General features: G+C 34.9%; 1 long non-coding RNA gene across 1 annotated transcript; it reads right to left on the bottom strand.

Moving 5' to 3' along the window:
* Window positions 1-13,387: 13,387 nt before the first annotated feature.
* On the bottom strand, window positions 13,388-15,095 carry LOC130956103 (uncharacterized). The gene is made up of 2 exons (XR_009077004.1): window positions 14,682-15,095; window positions 13,388-13,620 (listed from the first exon to the last, which is right to left on the bottom strand). It is a non-coding gene; the product is annotated as an uncharacterized LOC130956103 (long non-coding RNA).
* Window positions 15,096-16,691: the final 1,596 nt, after the last annotated feature.

Here is a 16,691-nt window from a genome sequence, read left to right as displayed (position 1 = left end):
TCTTTTTATCAAAAAATTTAAACATGATTCGGTTCAGATTGTGTGAATCGATCGGATCAAATAGAGTCTAATAATTATAATGTGAATAATTGGATTTATTATTGTTGCTATAATAAATTAATTTTGTTATGGTTTATTAAAAGATATATTATTAACCGATTTAATAAAGACATCCAATAATAACATAACACATATAAACGTCTTTAAAAAAAAGAAGACATTTTGTGTCTCTATAAAAGTGGTTCCCTCCTCACTAAAGTAGTGAACTCAGCTTCCATTTTGTTTATTGAATTGAGAAGTGTCCATGTGCCTAAGTCGTTTTGTGTATCCACTAGACCAATTAATTTATTAGAATGAGATTAATTATAAATAAAATATGATTTTGGAATGTTAACCTATAATATATCAACCCCTTATTTGATCTTATTCCAAATAAAACTAAGTAAAAATATGGTATATTGACTCTTTAAAGAATATTGAAAGGAAAAAAAAACAAATAAATCAAACCAAATACAAAATTTTTTGTTAACTTTTAATTAGCAATGTACCCTATAACAAGATAGATTGAAACATAATAGAATCTTGATAATGAATGCCATACAAGAAAGAAAAAGAAAACAACGAACCAATTGTCAGGATGATTGACCAAGCTAACTAAGTTGGCTACATAGTTGTGCCAGCTCGATTAGTTTTTCTGTTACTTGCTGTTAAAGTTAGTTATCACTCTACACTATATAAATACACACTATTGCACTTGTAATACTAACTTTAATGAAAAATATCTAGATCATTCAGCTTCTTCCTCTCTCTCTCTCTCTTCTCTCTCTCTCTTTGTTTGTTCTTGAAACTGGTTGAATCTCTGATACCTCACAAGGTATCAGAGTTGTAGTTCGATCCATGGTAACTCCTTCTGCGATTCCCACCACTTCCATCAACAACGTTGCGATGTCGAGAATGACTGCAATTGCTAGCTTTCCAGCAACAATAAAGTTAGATGAAGACAATTTCAAGGTTTGGAAACAGCAAGCACTAGCGTGCATCAAAGTTAATCGACTTTAGAGTCATCTCACCAGAAACACAATTCCACAAATGTTCAACACTGAAGCAGATTGAGAACAAGGTAAAGTGTCTTAAGAACTCGAAAATTAGGAGCAATGTAATGAATGTCTTGTAACATGGATGCTCTCTTCCATGAGCAGCAACTTTGTAAACAAGATAATAGAATGCAGTTATGCACATGAAATTCTAGAAGTTTTATAAGAACACTTCGGTGCACGAATAAAATCTAGAATCAAGATGCTAAAATCTCAACTCAAGTCAACCATGAAATAAGGATCAACAACTCTAGAATACATTGCAAAAATAAACAAGGTAACTGATTCTCTTGCTGTGTTTGGAGCACCACTGTCCAGGGGAGAATACCTAGATTCTACACTAGAAGGTTTAGATGAAGAAATTGGCTCCTTTATTACTATGGTTAATTCAAGATCATCACACATGACAATTAGTATATTTTAATCACAACTCCTTGCACAAGAGGAAGTGAATGAAAGGTTCAAGAAAGCTATCCTGAGCTTACAACAAGCCAATTTGGCACACAAAGAACCTACTCTGAAAAAAGAAAAAGGTAAAAACTCACAATATGAAGGTTACAATCAAGACTATGGCAGAGGTTACAATCAAGACTACAGTGGCAGAAAAGGTCGAGGACGGTCCTTTCGAGGAGGAGGCAGATCAACTTAATGGCAAGGGAGCAGACCCCAATGTCATAGTAGAGTGGGTCACACAGTTTGGTAGTGCTATCATCGATTTTATCAACATTATCAAAACCCACACCTTCACTAATCTAATGCTCTCTCACCACCGAATGCGGCATTTCACTACCAGCAGTAAGTTCAGCACTCACAACATCCAGAAACAAGTCCAAACCCTCAAGCATACCTCACTTCTGCCCCAAATCAGGGTTGGTATTCAGATTCAAGAGCATCACATCACATCATCATCAGATGAATCTTTTTAATGCATCAAAATATGATGGTCCAAAGTAGGTACTAGGAAGTTATAGAAAAGGTATGACCATTGCTAATATTGAAAGATCCATTATGCATTCATTCATGTCTAATCATTCCTTCAAACTTCAGAATTTGTTACATGTCCCTAGCATATCAAAGAACCTTATCAGTGTAGCAAAGTTTACACTAGACAATAGTATATTCTTTGAATTTTGGCGTTACTTATATGAAATGTAAAATGTTAAGAATCAAAGAAGATTCTTCTTCATGGAAAACTTAGAAATGAATTGTATAGATTTGAGGGTGTTCAAATCCCAAGATTAATTTGCATAAATAAAGAAGAAAAGAAAGCCCAAGATGCTGCAGTCTGATTTAATGTAAATGTGGCTATAAAAAGCTCTAACAAGGATAACATTGTCCCTAGAAATAAAGATTCAATATACAGTAGTTGTAGGTCTCCACCAATAAGTGAATACAGTAACAAAAATGTAGCAAATGCCAACCGTGAAAAGCATGAAAAGTGTGTTGATACATGTGATAGTGAAAACATGGTTACATTCAATAAAAGAAATTGTTTTCATCATAATGCTATGTGTACTGATATAGTCCTTAATGCAAAATGTTATGTTACTGATTCTTCAAATACAAAATGTCATTCTACTAATTCTGCTAATAGTTCAAGGTGCTACTCTACTGCTGTCGAATTAAATGAAGCTACCGCTAACAAAACCAAATTTGCAGATATTTCCAAAGAATTCAAGCTAGTGTAATGTTGAGTTACCAAATAGAAAATACAAATTCCTCACCCAACCTATGGCACTACAGACTTGGTCACCCTTCCCACAAAGTCACCTAACACATAATGTCCAAACTAAATATAACAACCTCAAACCCATATCCTAGCCCCTCCCTATGTCCTGTTTGCTGCAAAACAAATTGCATCAACTACCCTTCAGTCATTCAACCACAGTTTACACCTATTCCCTACAACTTGTCTATTCCGACCTATGGGGGATCAGCCCTAATACACTGCCAATTCGACTTCAAATTCTATGTTAGCTTCGTAGATGTCTTCAGCAAGTACACTTGCACTTACCTTTTGTAAACCAAATCACAAACGTTCCAAGCCTTCTGTCAATACAAAGCATTTATCGAAACCAAAACCTGTCACAAAATTCAATCCCTACAAATAGACAATGGGGTTGAATTTATATCCAAAGCCTTCACAAATTTTCTCACTACAAATGGCATCACTCATAGATTAACCTGCCCATACACCTCTTAGCAAAATGGAACTGCTGAGAGGAAGCACCAACGTCTAACTGAAATGGCCCTCACCCTCCTAATCTAAGCCTCTCTACCCATCTCTCTCTTGAATGAAGCCATACTAACCGATAGATACCTCATCAATAGACTCCGAACACCAAGCTTGAACTACAAAACTCCCTTAGAAATTCTCTTTGAGAAAATTCTTGAGTACAAATTCTTCAAAGTCTTTGATTGTGCCTGTTATCCACTATTGCGATCCTACAACCAACACAAATTCAATCACAAATCTAAAAAATGTGTATTTCTAGGCTATGGCCAAAACCAAAAAGGTTATAAGTGTTTAGCTCCCTCCGGCAGAATCTACATATCAAGAAATGTCCTATTTCATGAGTTTGAATTTTCATATCCCATAATGTCTACTCACATCCTAAGTCATAGTCAATTTGAGCCACAGTCATCAACCATAGTCCCACCCACAACATATCCCATTCTCTACAGATCCAATCCACCTAAAGACATGTATATGCATACTCAATCTTCCAATACTAGTAATGATCTATCTGCTTTATTATCTTCTGCATCCGTTTTTCGTTCTACTAATATTCTTCCAAGTGCAGGTTCAGCTGACATAGTCCCCTTAGAGGTTGTAATTGGCCCCAAAGCACTACCTTCTCAACCTACACCGTCTACCTCCCGTTCGGTTGAAAACACCCATACCATGCAAACTAGGAGCAAGAATGGTATCTTCAAACCTCGAGTTTTCACTACTGTTTCGTCTGAACCCAATGATCAGTTGGCAAAGTCGATTACATAGGCTCTTGCCAGTGCGCAGAGGAAACAAGCCATGGAAGCAGAATATACAACTCTCATGAAAAATCATACTTGAAGACTTGTTGATGCTCCTTCCCAACATGTACTAATAGGTTGTAGGTGCCCTAATGGCACCATACAAAAATAGAAAGTAAGGTTAGTTGCCAAGGGCTTCCATAAAAAACAAGGAGTAGATTATGATCAAATTTTCAGCCTGGTTGTGAGACCTGCAACTATAAGAGTTATTTTAAGCTTAGCTATCTCGAAGGGGTGGAAGATTCACCGATATGACTTCAACGCTTTCCTCAATGGCAATTTTCATGAAAATGTCTACATGGTTTCCTCAAATCCCCAACAAGTTTGCAAATTACAGAGGTCCCTCTATGGCCTCAAATAAGCTCTAAGAGTTTGGTTCACAAAATTAAGTTCCACTCTCCATAAATATGGGTTCTCTAACACTAAATCTGATGTGTCTCTGTTCACCAGGTTCACCCAACCTCCTCCACCTATATTCTTGTGTACGTAGATGACATCCTTGTCACAGGAACTTCTGAGGCTAAAATTGCATTTCTTGTCTCACAGCTTAACAACACTTTCGGTCTAAAAGACCTTGGTGAAATGCATTACTTCTTGGGCATTGAAGTCAGGAGATGCCCCTCTAACACCATCTCCCTACATCAAACAAAATATATTAAAGACCTGTTACAAAAAGCTTATATGAGTGCTGCCAAGCCTATGCCTACACTTATGACCTCAAATTTAAAACTTTTTGCCTTTGGAGATACCATCTTCAACAATCTGATGCTGTACAAATCCATAGTTGGTGGTCTTCAGTATGCCACTATCACAAGACCAGCAATTACCTAACTGTCAAAAAATAGCTCAATTCCTCCAAAACCCTTTTGAAACTCACTGAAAAGCCGTCAAGAGTATTCTCAGGTGCCTGGTTGAAACATTAAATCATGGGCTGCAATTTTGAAGCACTTCAAGTTTTTAGATATATGGATTTTATGACTCAGATTGGGAAAGTGATGTAGACGATAAAAATCCACAAATGGCTTTGACATCTTCCTCGGATCAAACTTGATCTCATGTCCCAGCAGAAAACAAGTAGCAACGTCTCAGAGCAGCACAGAAGCTGAATTTAGAGAAATTGCTTATGCACTTACTGAGATCATGTGGCTGCAGATAAGTGAAATCATAATGTCTTGCTCCATCAAACCTTTAATCTTCTGTGATAAGCAGAGTTCAGTACTACTCTGTGCCAATCCAATCTTACATAATAAGTCCAAACACTTTGTATTGGATCAATCCTTCGTCGGAGATCAGGTGGCCAAGAAGGAAGTCTTTATCCAACACATTCCAGCTCAAGATCAACTTGCTAACACACTCACGAAATCTCTTTCCACACCTACCTTTTTCAAATTCAAAAACAAGCTTAGAGTATACAAAACAGACCCTCCAGCTTGAGGGGACATGCTAGGATGATTGACCAAACTAACTAGGTAGGCTACACAGTTGTGCCAGCTAGATTAGTTTTTTTATTACTTGCTGTTAAAGTTAGTTATCACTCTGCACTGTATAAATACACATTACTCCACTTTTAATACTAACTTCAATAAAAAATATATAGATCATTATGTTCTAGCTTCTTCTTCTCTCTCTTCATTTGTTCTTGAAATTGGTAGAATCTGTGATACCTCACACCAATGATGATATAGCAAGATAACATGAAAAAGAGCCTAATAAATCTTAACTAGAACAGAAATGAATTCCATGAAAAAAAACAACAAATGACCATCAAAATCTTAAAAATATCTTGATAAGAGTTAAATAGACATCACCTTCAAAAATAGAAAAATCAAGAATGTCTTGAGAGTTAGTTTTTTGTTTTTGTCAACATCAAGAGAGAGTCTTGAGATTAGTTTCTTTTGATATTAATAAACCTTCTTGCACTACCTTAGTTTATAAATAGTAGTGCAGCCCTATGTACAGTTTGGAGAAAAGTAGTAATACACTCAATTTCTTCATAATCATTTGGGAAGAGATAGTTTTATTGTTCTCTAATATTCTTGGCAACACTTTCCTGTTCACTCTTTCTTAATCGTTCTATTCTTATTATTCAATAATCTTCATATGGTATCAAGAGTTTGAGATCCTAGGTTTTCTTTTCTTTCTTTTCAATGGCCTTTACCATTGCTGATTCATCTTTAAACTCCAAACCCCTTCTTTATCCAATCCTAGATAAGTTGAATGAAAACAACTTTTTTACATGGCAGCAGCAAGCACTATTTGCAATCTTTGGTCAGAATCTTTAAAACCACATCCAGCCCAATCAGTAACCACCTCAATTTGCCACTGATGCTGATAGAGTTGCAGGCTCTGTTTCGACAGCATACACTGATTAGAATCTGCAGGATTACAATCTAGGTTCATGGCTTTTAGCATCAATGGATGTCTCTTTTTGGAATCAGATGGTGCATTGCTTCTTCAACCAAGATCAAATCTAAACATTTCAAATCAGAACTCAAGACTATCAAGAAAACTAATCTTTCTGCTTCTCAGTATGTAGCAAAGATCACAGGAATAGTTGACTCTCTTGTAGCAATTGGAGCTTCAATCTCACATAATGATCACATAGAAGCTCTATGTGATGGTCTTACTGAACAATATGCTCCCTTTGTTATTACTGTGAAAGCAAAAATCATATATGTACACAATCAATAAAGTGGAAGCTCTTCTAAACAAAATTCTTCAACTCTTGCTCAAGTGAATTTAGCTAAGTCTTCACCATCTGCTCCAATTTCTTTTGGCAGAGGCAATTATGTGGTAGAGGAGAAAGATTTAACAGAAGGAGAAGAGGCTCTTGGCGATTAGGAAGTAGACCTTTCAAATCCTCCTCCACCTCCCAGCTCCTTTCATCAACCTTCTTCATACCTAACTACACCTTCTAGCATCTTTAAATCTTCATGGTGCCCAGATTCGGGTGCTTCACATCACTTGACTAATGACCCTGCAAATCTCTCTTCTACATCAGATTATCAAGGATTTGATCAATTATATGTTGTTAATGGCACAGGTTTGCAAATTTCACAAATTGGAATGACATATCTCACTAACTTTGAAAACAATAATACTTTTGTTTTGAAAAACATTCTTCATATTCCCCAGATCACTAAGAATCTCATTAGTGTATCTCAATTTTGTTTAGATAATAATGTTTATTTTGAATTTCATCTGTTTGTTTGTCTTGTTAAATCACAGGTTACCAAAGACATCCTTCTATAGGGACATCTTAGAAATGCCCTCTATGAGTTTCAAGGCCTAACTTTAAACAAATTTGTTCATAATATTTCTGCATATCAAGCTTCTATAAATCAATGTAATCTTGCAATTAAAATTTGGCATCAAAGGCTTGGCCATCCTTCCAATTCTTTTGTTAAAGCTGTGATGCAATCTTGTAATGTTCCTTTTAATATCAATAAGAATGATTTTTTCTGTAATGACTGCTGCCTTGCTAAAATGCACACATTGCCCTTTGCTGATTCTAACACCACGTATAATTCTCCTCTAGAAGTAGTGTATGTTGATGTATGGGGACCAGCCCCTGTGACTTCTATATCATGCTTTAAATATTACATCAGTTTTGTGGATGCCTTCACTCGTTATACCTGTTTATATTTGCTACACTCCAAAGCACAAGTTTTCCAAATTTTTGTTCAATATAAGACCTTGCTTGAAAAACAAATTGGTTCATCTCTTAAAGCTTTGCAAACTGACAATGCAAAGGAGATTCTCTCCAATGCTTTCCATAATTTTTTACAGGAACATGGCATCATGCACAGACTCTTGTGTCCTTATACTCATTAACAACAAGGAGTTGTTGAAAGAAAGCATCGACACATACTGGAAATGGGAGTTTCTCTTCTAGCTTCTGCTAAGTTACCTCCACATTTTTGGGAGGATGCCTTTTTGACAGTAACATCCCTCATTAATCGCCTTCCTACAAAAGTTCTTGCTATGAAAACTCTTTATGAATTACTACATCATAAAAAGCCTGATTATAGCATGCTCCTGTGTTTGGCTATCCCCTCCCTCTCCCAGCATCACCTTATATCACTCATAATCAATATCCTATGGTCACACGCTCTAAAGCTGGGATTTATAAGCCTAAGGCTTTTTCTGCTGTTGCTCCCGACTTGGATTTGGTTCAAAATGTTCCAAGCACAACTAAACAAGCTCTAACTTGCCCTTACAAGATTCAGGCAATGAAGGAAGAGTATGAAGCTCTTCTTCGAAACAACACATGGACACTCACTCAATTACTACCAAACTCGACTGTCCTTGGCTGCCGCTGGGTCTATGCTATTAAATGAGCTCCAGATAATTCTATTTTTAAGTATAAGGCCAGATTAGTGGCCAAGGGCTGTCATCAACAGCATGGTCTGGACTTTGATTAAATCTTCAGTCCAGTGATCAAACCTACAACTATAAGGACTATTCTCACCATTGCTTATCAAAAAGGTGGTGTTTAAGACAATTTGACTTTAACAATGCCTTTTTTAAATTGTGATTTACATGAAAATGTGTTTATGATTCAACCACTAGGTTTTGAGAAAGCCAACTCATCTCTTGTCTGTAAGTAAAATCGAGCCATCTATGGCTTGAAACAGGCACCCCGAGCCTAGTACACAAAGCTGAGAATGACTCTTTCAAAGTTTGGTTTCTCTTGTACTCGTGCTGACCCTTCTTTATTCACTAGATTTACTAACTCCTCTACTATTTTTCTCTTAGCATATGTTGATGACATAGTCATCACTGGCAGTGATCTTAATGAAGTGAATTCTTTAATTTCAAGTCTGCATTCCTTTTTTCTTTAAAAGATTTAGGTACACTGCATTACTTTCTTAGTCTTGAAATCTCCAAGCTATCTGATTTAGAACTTCATATATATCAACAAAAATATGTTAGACATTTTACACAGAGCTCGCGTGTTGCATTCTAAGCCAATGCCTACACCTATGGTTTCTACACTTAAATTAACAACTACAGGTTCAAACTTGTTTGAGGATGCAACTCTATATCGATCTATAGTTGGAGGACTTCAATATTCCACTTAAACACATCCTGAGATTGCTTTTGCGGTAAATCATGTGAGCGAATTCATGCACAAACCTCTCCAACACCATTGGAGTGCTGTCAAATTGATTCTAAGATATCTCTCAGGTGTAGTTCCACAAGGTCTTTACTTCACTAAAAATTCTGATTTTAGAATCCTTGCCTTTGTAGATTCAGATTGGGTTAATGATCTTGATGATAGAAGATCTACAAGCGGGTATTGTGTATTTTTGGAATCCAATCCTGTGATCTGGTCTAGCAAGAAATAAAGTTCTGTGAGAAGATCATCCATCCAAGCTGAATTTCGATGCCTTGCTGATGCTTCTGCAGATATTGTTTGGCTCGGAAATCTTCTTCGAGAATTTCACATTTCCTCACCAATTCCTCCTACTATCTTTTGTGACAACCTTAGTGCGGTTCTCTTAGCTGCAAATCTCATTTTGCATAATAAGAGCAAGCACTTTAAGGTGGATCTTCATTTTGTCAGAGACAAAGTTAACAACAAGCAGCTCTTTGTACAGCCCCTTGTACAGTTTGGAAAAAGTACTAATACGCTCAATTTCTTCGTAATCATTTGGCAATAGATAGTTTCATTGTTCTTTAATATTCTTGGCAACACTTCTCTGTTCACTCTCTCTTAATCGTTTTGATTTTTGTTGTTCAATAATCTTCACAAAAAATAAAGCAATGGATAAAACCACTAAGTGTCATTCCTTGGTCGGACAAGAGAACCGCTTTTCTTATTTGATTCAGCATCTTCTGAGGTAAGAAGAAGAGTAGAAGATGATGACGATGATGATGTTTCTATGTGTTACTTGACAACAAACAATAACTATGCATAACTATCAAATCTTTCATCACAAAAATAGATAGAAACTCAATTGCAGTTATTTTTATGTTAAAAAATAATTTAGTTAAATTTATTAAATTATTTAATAATTTTTAATTATTAATTTCACATAAAAATAACTACTTGTGAGTTTTCATTTGTAAAAAAAAGGTTTCATTTGAGAAAAAACAGCAAATATAAGACTCTATCAAATGCTTCTTACAACTTTTGGAATATGAAAACTCCATAAACAAAATAAGTAACAAAGTTATATTTTATTTGTTTTTATTATTATTATTTGCATTTATTTTTGTATTAGGCTAGCATACTAAAAACAAACGAATTCGGGTTAAGGTTTTTCATGTTTTTGTGCGTTAAAAAAATCTGGACCATTGTCAAATCAGATTACAATATTTTATTTTGAATTGATATTAGATTATCATAAAATTATTAAAAAAAATAGTTAAAAAGTAAAAAGACAAGAATATGCTTTTACAATTAATATGAAAAGATTAAAATATCTTTTAAAAATAACTGAAAAATTAATTTGATTTCAAAAAGAATAAAATAAGTTTATAATAAATTTTAAAAAGATAAAAATACTCTTTTAAGATTAGAGTTATTTAATTATTTAAAAGATTAAAAATTTATATTAAATTTAAAAAGATAAAAGTACTCTTTTTAAAGAGTAATGTTAAAATTTAAAAGTCTAAAATATCTATTTATTTAGTAATAATGATCTTTTCAAATGCTTTAAAAATAAAAAATTTGTCCAAGATATTAAAAAATAAAAATATACTATTTAAGATTAATTTTAAAAAGATCAAAATATCTTTTTAAGATTATTGTTGTTTAATTAAATTATAATGTTAAAATTCAAATTTGATTTTAAAAAGATTACGATACACTTTTAGATAATTTTAAAATGAAAAAAATACTAATTATCTAATCAATGTTGTTTTATTAATTTAAAAGAAAAAATTTGTATTTAGTTTTAATAGATCCAAATACATTATACATTTTAAGGTTAAATTACTTTATCAATTTTTTTAATTTTACTAAATTTGTAGTTAAGTATTTATAGTTTAAAAATTTTTAATTAAATTTTTACACTATTTTAAATTTATCTTGTAATTAGGTCCTTTTTGTAGAAAACTCAATAAAATTAAAATCTAATCAATCTGACCTAATTATATTAAACCTTGTACCCAAGGAATAATTATGTCAAATAAAATTTTACTAAGCATACCTCACCTTAATTGGTTTGGATATCAAATTTAAAGTTCCATAAATCCTAACAAATCTAATTACCTTACATATTAAAAAATAAAAATATAAAATTTATATAATTTTTTTCTAACCCTAATCTCACTTCAACCATTGTTTTTAAATACCAAAATACCTTTTGTCAAAGTTAGTGACTGATTTATAGATGAACAACTAGTCAAAAATAATAAATGATATCATAATTAATAATAAAATTTAATGTTTAGAGAAATTTTATTGGATTGAACTGTAAACTTAATAGCTCCTTGGATTAATATCAAACTAATAAACTTCATCTCAAATTACATGTTAATTGACAAAAAAAATCAAAATTATTAACTTCTAATTATTTGATATTGTATAATATGCTAAATTAATAAAGAGCTCCTCAAATCAAAATTAATATGATAAATAAACAAAATAAAAAATAATAGCAATAATATATTGATAAAAAATATAATTATTTATCCGACCAAATTTATTTATTATAATTTATCAAAAATAATCAAAATATAATTTTAGTTATTATCGCTAACGTTATTATAAGCATGCTATGGATAACTTTTTATTTTACATTTTAGATATTCATATATTAAAATTAAATTATAAAGTAAAGTTAGAAAAATTAAAATAAAGCGTGATGCATATAAATTATGTGTACAATTATCACCAAAAAAAATTATACAAATATAAATTCTATGTTGATGCATAAATTATTAAAAGTAAGTGCACCACATATATATAAAACTTAATTTGTATTGCACAGAAGATAAAATACGGAAATAAATTAATTTTTTTTAGTATGTATTAATTAGGGATAAATATGATTTTGGTCTCTAACGTAAATATTGAAAATTTATTTCGTTTCCGAGTTTTTTTCGCTCTAAAATAATCCCTAAAGTTTCAATTTGTTTTAATTTGTTTTAAAATCGTCGTTCGCATGAAAATGCCCCTCTCCTTCTTCCCCAAATCAACCAACGCAAAACAAAAGCAGCATCATCATCATCATCAAAACTGAACCCAGAACAGAATCAAAAGCAAAACAGAAGTAGAAGAATACCAATGAACTCAAAACTCAGAAAAATCATCATCATCAAAACTCAAAAAATTATCATCTGAACTCAAACAAACAACAATAAAAACAGCAAGAAATAGAACCAAAACAATAATAGAAGAACAACAACCCAGAACTCAAAATCATTGTCATCTTCAAAACTCAAAACCCAAAATCAGAAAAACGAAAACCCATAACTTAGAACTCAATCGATAATGGAATCAAAAGAACAATCAAGCAGAACCACCACCACCACCAGTATCATCATAGTCATCATCATCATCATCAGCAGAAAAATCAAACAACATGCACTTTAAACAATAATCAACAACCAGAAATTTCACAAAAAATCCAGTTTAGAAGAAGAAGAAGAAATGATGGTGCTGCTGGTGCAGGGCGGCAGGGAGGCAGGGCGGCGTGGCGGCGAGAAAGAAGAAGAAATGGTGGTGGTGCAGGGCGGCAGGGCGGCGGAGCGGTGGTGCAACGGCGGTAGTGCAGCGGCGGTCCCCCTTCTCTCCCCCCTCCTCCCCCTCCTCCCCTCCCCCTTTTCTGCGCCCCCCCCCCCCTTTCTGCGCCCCCCCTTTCTTTCTCTCCCCACTTCTCTGTATCCCTTTCTTTCTTCTGGTGGTGGTGCGGTGGTGTAGGTCGGCAGGGCTGTGGGGCGGTGGTGCGACGGCGGTGGTGCAGCGACGATCTCCCTTCTCTCTCCCCGCCTCCTCCCCCCTTCCTCCCCCCTCTTTTTATGCGCCCCCCTTCTGCGCCTCCCTTCCTTCTCGTATCCCTTTCTTTCTTCTTTTTTTATTTTATATTTATTTTATATTTATTTTATTTTATAATTTTTTTAATGAAGGATAATTTGGTAATAAAAAAAATAAAATTAGTAAAAAGCAAGGTTCGGAAAACTGGACCGGTCATCAAACCGTTCTAGTTACTGGTTTATTGGTTTATTGGTCCAACCGGTCTAACCAGTGGTTCAACCGAAAAAACTATTTTAAAATAAAATAATAAATAAATTATAAATAAACATCCTAAAATATAATTATAGTATAATATAAATATTAAAATAGTTTTCAAATTTAAAAAACTACATTTAATGTCATCAATCAAATTCATATAATCTTATTAATATACAAACTCAAGTTAAATAGTATAAAGAAATATCAAATATTAAATGTCAACATAAAGAGTTATCAATCATCAAAACCTCAAGATGTCTTCTGAGGCATCAATGTCTCCTCATCCAGCCCTTCCAATTTCTTCAGCTAAAGCCATATCAAAAGGAATGGTACGAGAAAATGAGGTAGTTAATAGATCATCAAATGAGAAGCTTTTTGCAAAGTGAAGATGAACATGCCAATGTAGAAGAATAAGTACACAGCTAAATTCCTATGCTGAATAAGAAGAATAAGTACACAACCAAATTGATAGAATCATAAAACTAAAATGAATAATATATAAATTAATTAATGGTTTTTGATTCCTTTGACTCTGAAGATGCAATGTAGTTTCTCTTTCATTCCATGAAGCTAAGAAGGAATAACATTCTGATCACTAAACAACTAGACTAGAATGTTCCATTAGCAAGAAAACATAGATAGAAACAGAATAGGATTACCCCAGATAACAAAATCAGTTTTTTTTCATCAACTTTGTGTGGAATCAAAAGAGAATCATGCAGAAGTATACAAGTTACACACCAGAAATAGTGAAAAGCAGCATAAGCAGTTTGAAGTAGGAGGAATTTTCAAATTCAAAAAGAATGAAAACCAGATAACCCCAATCATAAACACCATTATCAAATTAAATAAAAAATCAGCCAAAAATCACCTTGCAAATCAAAAACTCATTCTCTTGAACTCAATAATTACATCAGTTATCCAACTAAATAATTACAGAAGTTAAGAACAATTAAAAATGAAAAAAGATTCAACAGTTTTCAACCCAATTTTAATAAAACTCATCACAATGATTAACAACAACAAAAAGTACTGAAGCAACAGTGAATCAGTAACACGCAGTACAAATTTAAAATTTAAAAGTTATCAATTTAAAATTTATCATCAAATACAATCAGTGAGCAAAACCAATCAACCAAGCACTGACTGAGTATTCTGTTCTGATTCTGTGACTGGGAAGCAACAAATTCGGCAACAAATTCAAGTTACAGCAACAAATTTAACAAATCCAAGTAAAGTCCCGATTTACAGCAACATTTAGATTAGCAACAAGGCAAATTAGATTAGCAATTCAGCAACATGCAAGAATACAGGGAGAAGGGAAATTTGAAAAGAGAGAACAGGGAAGCGATGGTGCAGGGACTCACCAACGGTCGACGGCGAGTCGGCGACCACCCCACGGAAGGCGAAGAAGCAAGAGACAACCCCACGAGTTGCTTCTGCCGCCAGCGACGAGACAGACAAACCACGAGATGCCAGTGACTGAGACGAGACTCGAGTGAGACTGGGAGGCAGAATCGAGCAGCAACCAACACGCACAGCTCGAGCACTCACTGGCAGAGGTAGGCGCGAGCAGCCGAGCACAGAGGAGAACGGCGAGATGCGAGCACCCGACGTGTAGGATCCGGCGAGAGGCCCGAGAGCACGAAGACGGAAGTTCTTGAGTGCGATGGACGGAGGCAGCAGTCTCTCACTCCGACTTGGTGGAGACTAGGTTTGCTTTCTTTGGTGGAGGCTAGGGTTTGCTGAAGGAAGGAGTTGGAGAAGGGGGAATGGGAGATAACGCGTGCAAGTTTTTCTCTTTTAAGGAAGGAAGCGAGGTCGTTTTATGTAAACCGGCCGGGTTCCGGTCCGGTCCAACCTGCCGGTAACCGGCCGGTTCAGCGGTTCTTGAACGGTTTTTAATTTTGCGGTTTTGCATGCTGGACCGGACCGTTTTCCCTATCGGTTCCCGGTTTAACCGGTTCGACCGGCCGGTCCGGTCCGATTTTCAGAACATTGGTTAAAAGGACTATTTTAAAATAAACTGAAACTTTGGGAACCATTTTAGAGCGAAAAAAAGCTCGAAAACGAAATAAATTTTCAGCGGGACCAAAATCATACTTATTCCTATTAATTAATTGCTTAACTTATATAACAATAAAATATGTTAAATTTTCAATAATAATCATAATTGCCATTTATTGAAAATATAAATTGAAGGTTATAATTAATGTGTTTGTAAGTTTATAAGAAAAAATTAATTTTTTTTAGTATATATTAATTGCTTGATGATCCCACCAATACAATATATGTTTAACTAAATGTCTAAATTAATATAAGATTAAAATGAATTTTTAATAGAGTTTTAAACATAGTTGTAAGAATCGGACCGGCCGGTTCAACCGAAAAACCAGTAAACCGGACCCAGAATCGGTCCGGTTGAGTGATGTAACCGGATAAGGAATATAACCGTTTTGAACCGGGTTGAACCGGCCAGTTTTGATAAAAACTGGAAAACTGGCGGTTTCTGGTTAACCGACCGGTTCAGGAAATTTTTTTTTTATTCTTTTTCCAAAACGACGTCGTTTTGGTTTATTTTAAAAAAAAAAAAGCCCTACGGGCTACCACCCCCACGCCCCACCCGATCCCAGTTTGCAGTTCCAATTTCCCTCCCCTTTTGGCTATTCCCCCCAACCCTAACGGCGAAACGGCGAAACCCTACCAGCCCTCCGCCAGTCCGCCACCCTCACCTCACTCACCCAGCCCCCAGCCCGTCATCCTCTTTGTCTCACCGGCGGTCTGAGCTCTGAAGAAACCAACTCAACCAATTCAGCCCGTCATCCTCTCCGAACAGCAGACCCGCCACCCGCGAACTCGCCGGTCGGCCGTTGCGCGCAGTCGAACTCGCCATTCCAGCGCCGTCACCCTCGCCCAGTCGCCCTCCCCGTCGCCCTTCTACTCTAGTGCTACTGCTCTGTGACTCTGTCAACAGGTAAGCTCCACTACTCCAGTTCTGTAATCTGCTTCTGCTTTGTTCTGCACTTGAAGTTTAATGATTGTTGTGTGAAATACATTACACTCTGCTCTGTTCTGTTACTGTAAGTTCTGTTAAGCTGAATTTTCTTGTTGAATATGCTTGTTAAAATTTGAAACTGTTGAATACATTACACTTGAATATGCTTGTTGAATTTCCTTGTTGAATATGCTTGTTGAATTTTCTTGTAAATTTACTGTTGGATTAGGACATGAAATATGAAACGGTTGGCTGTTGCATTTTTCATGTTATGTAAATCAAATTTTTCATGTAAATCAATTTATGTTTTGTTGATTTGTACTGGAAATATGAAACTGTTGGATTATATGCTTGATTTGAATCTATGAAATATGAATTTGCT

Source organism: Arachis stenosperma, chromosome 10, assembly GCF_014773155.1.
Source record: "Arachis stenosperma cultivar V10309 chromosome 10, arast.V10309.gnm1.PFL2, whole genome shotgun sequence".
In the NCBI taxonomy this organism is placed as follows: domain Eukaryota; kingdom Viridiplantae; phylum Streptophyta; class Magnoliopsida; order Fabales; family Fabaceae; genus Arachis; species Arachis stenosperma.
This window is presented reverse-complemented; position numbering and strand designations above follow the sequence as displayed.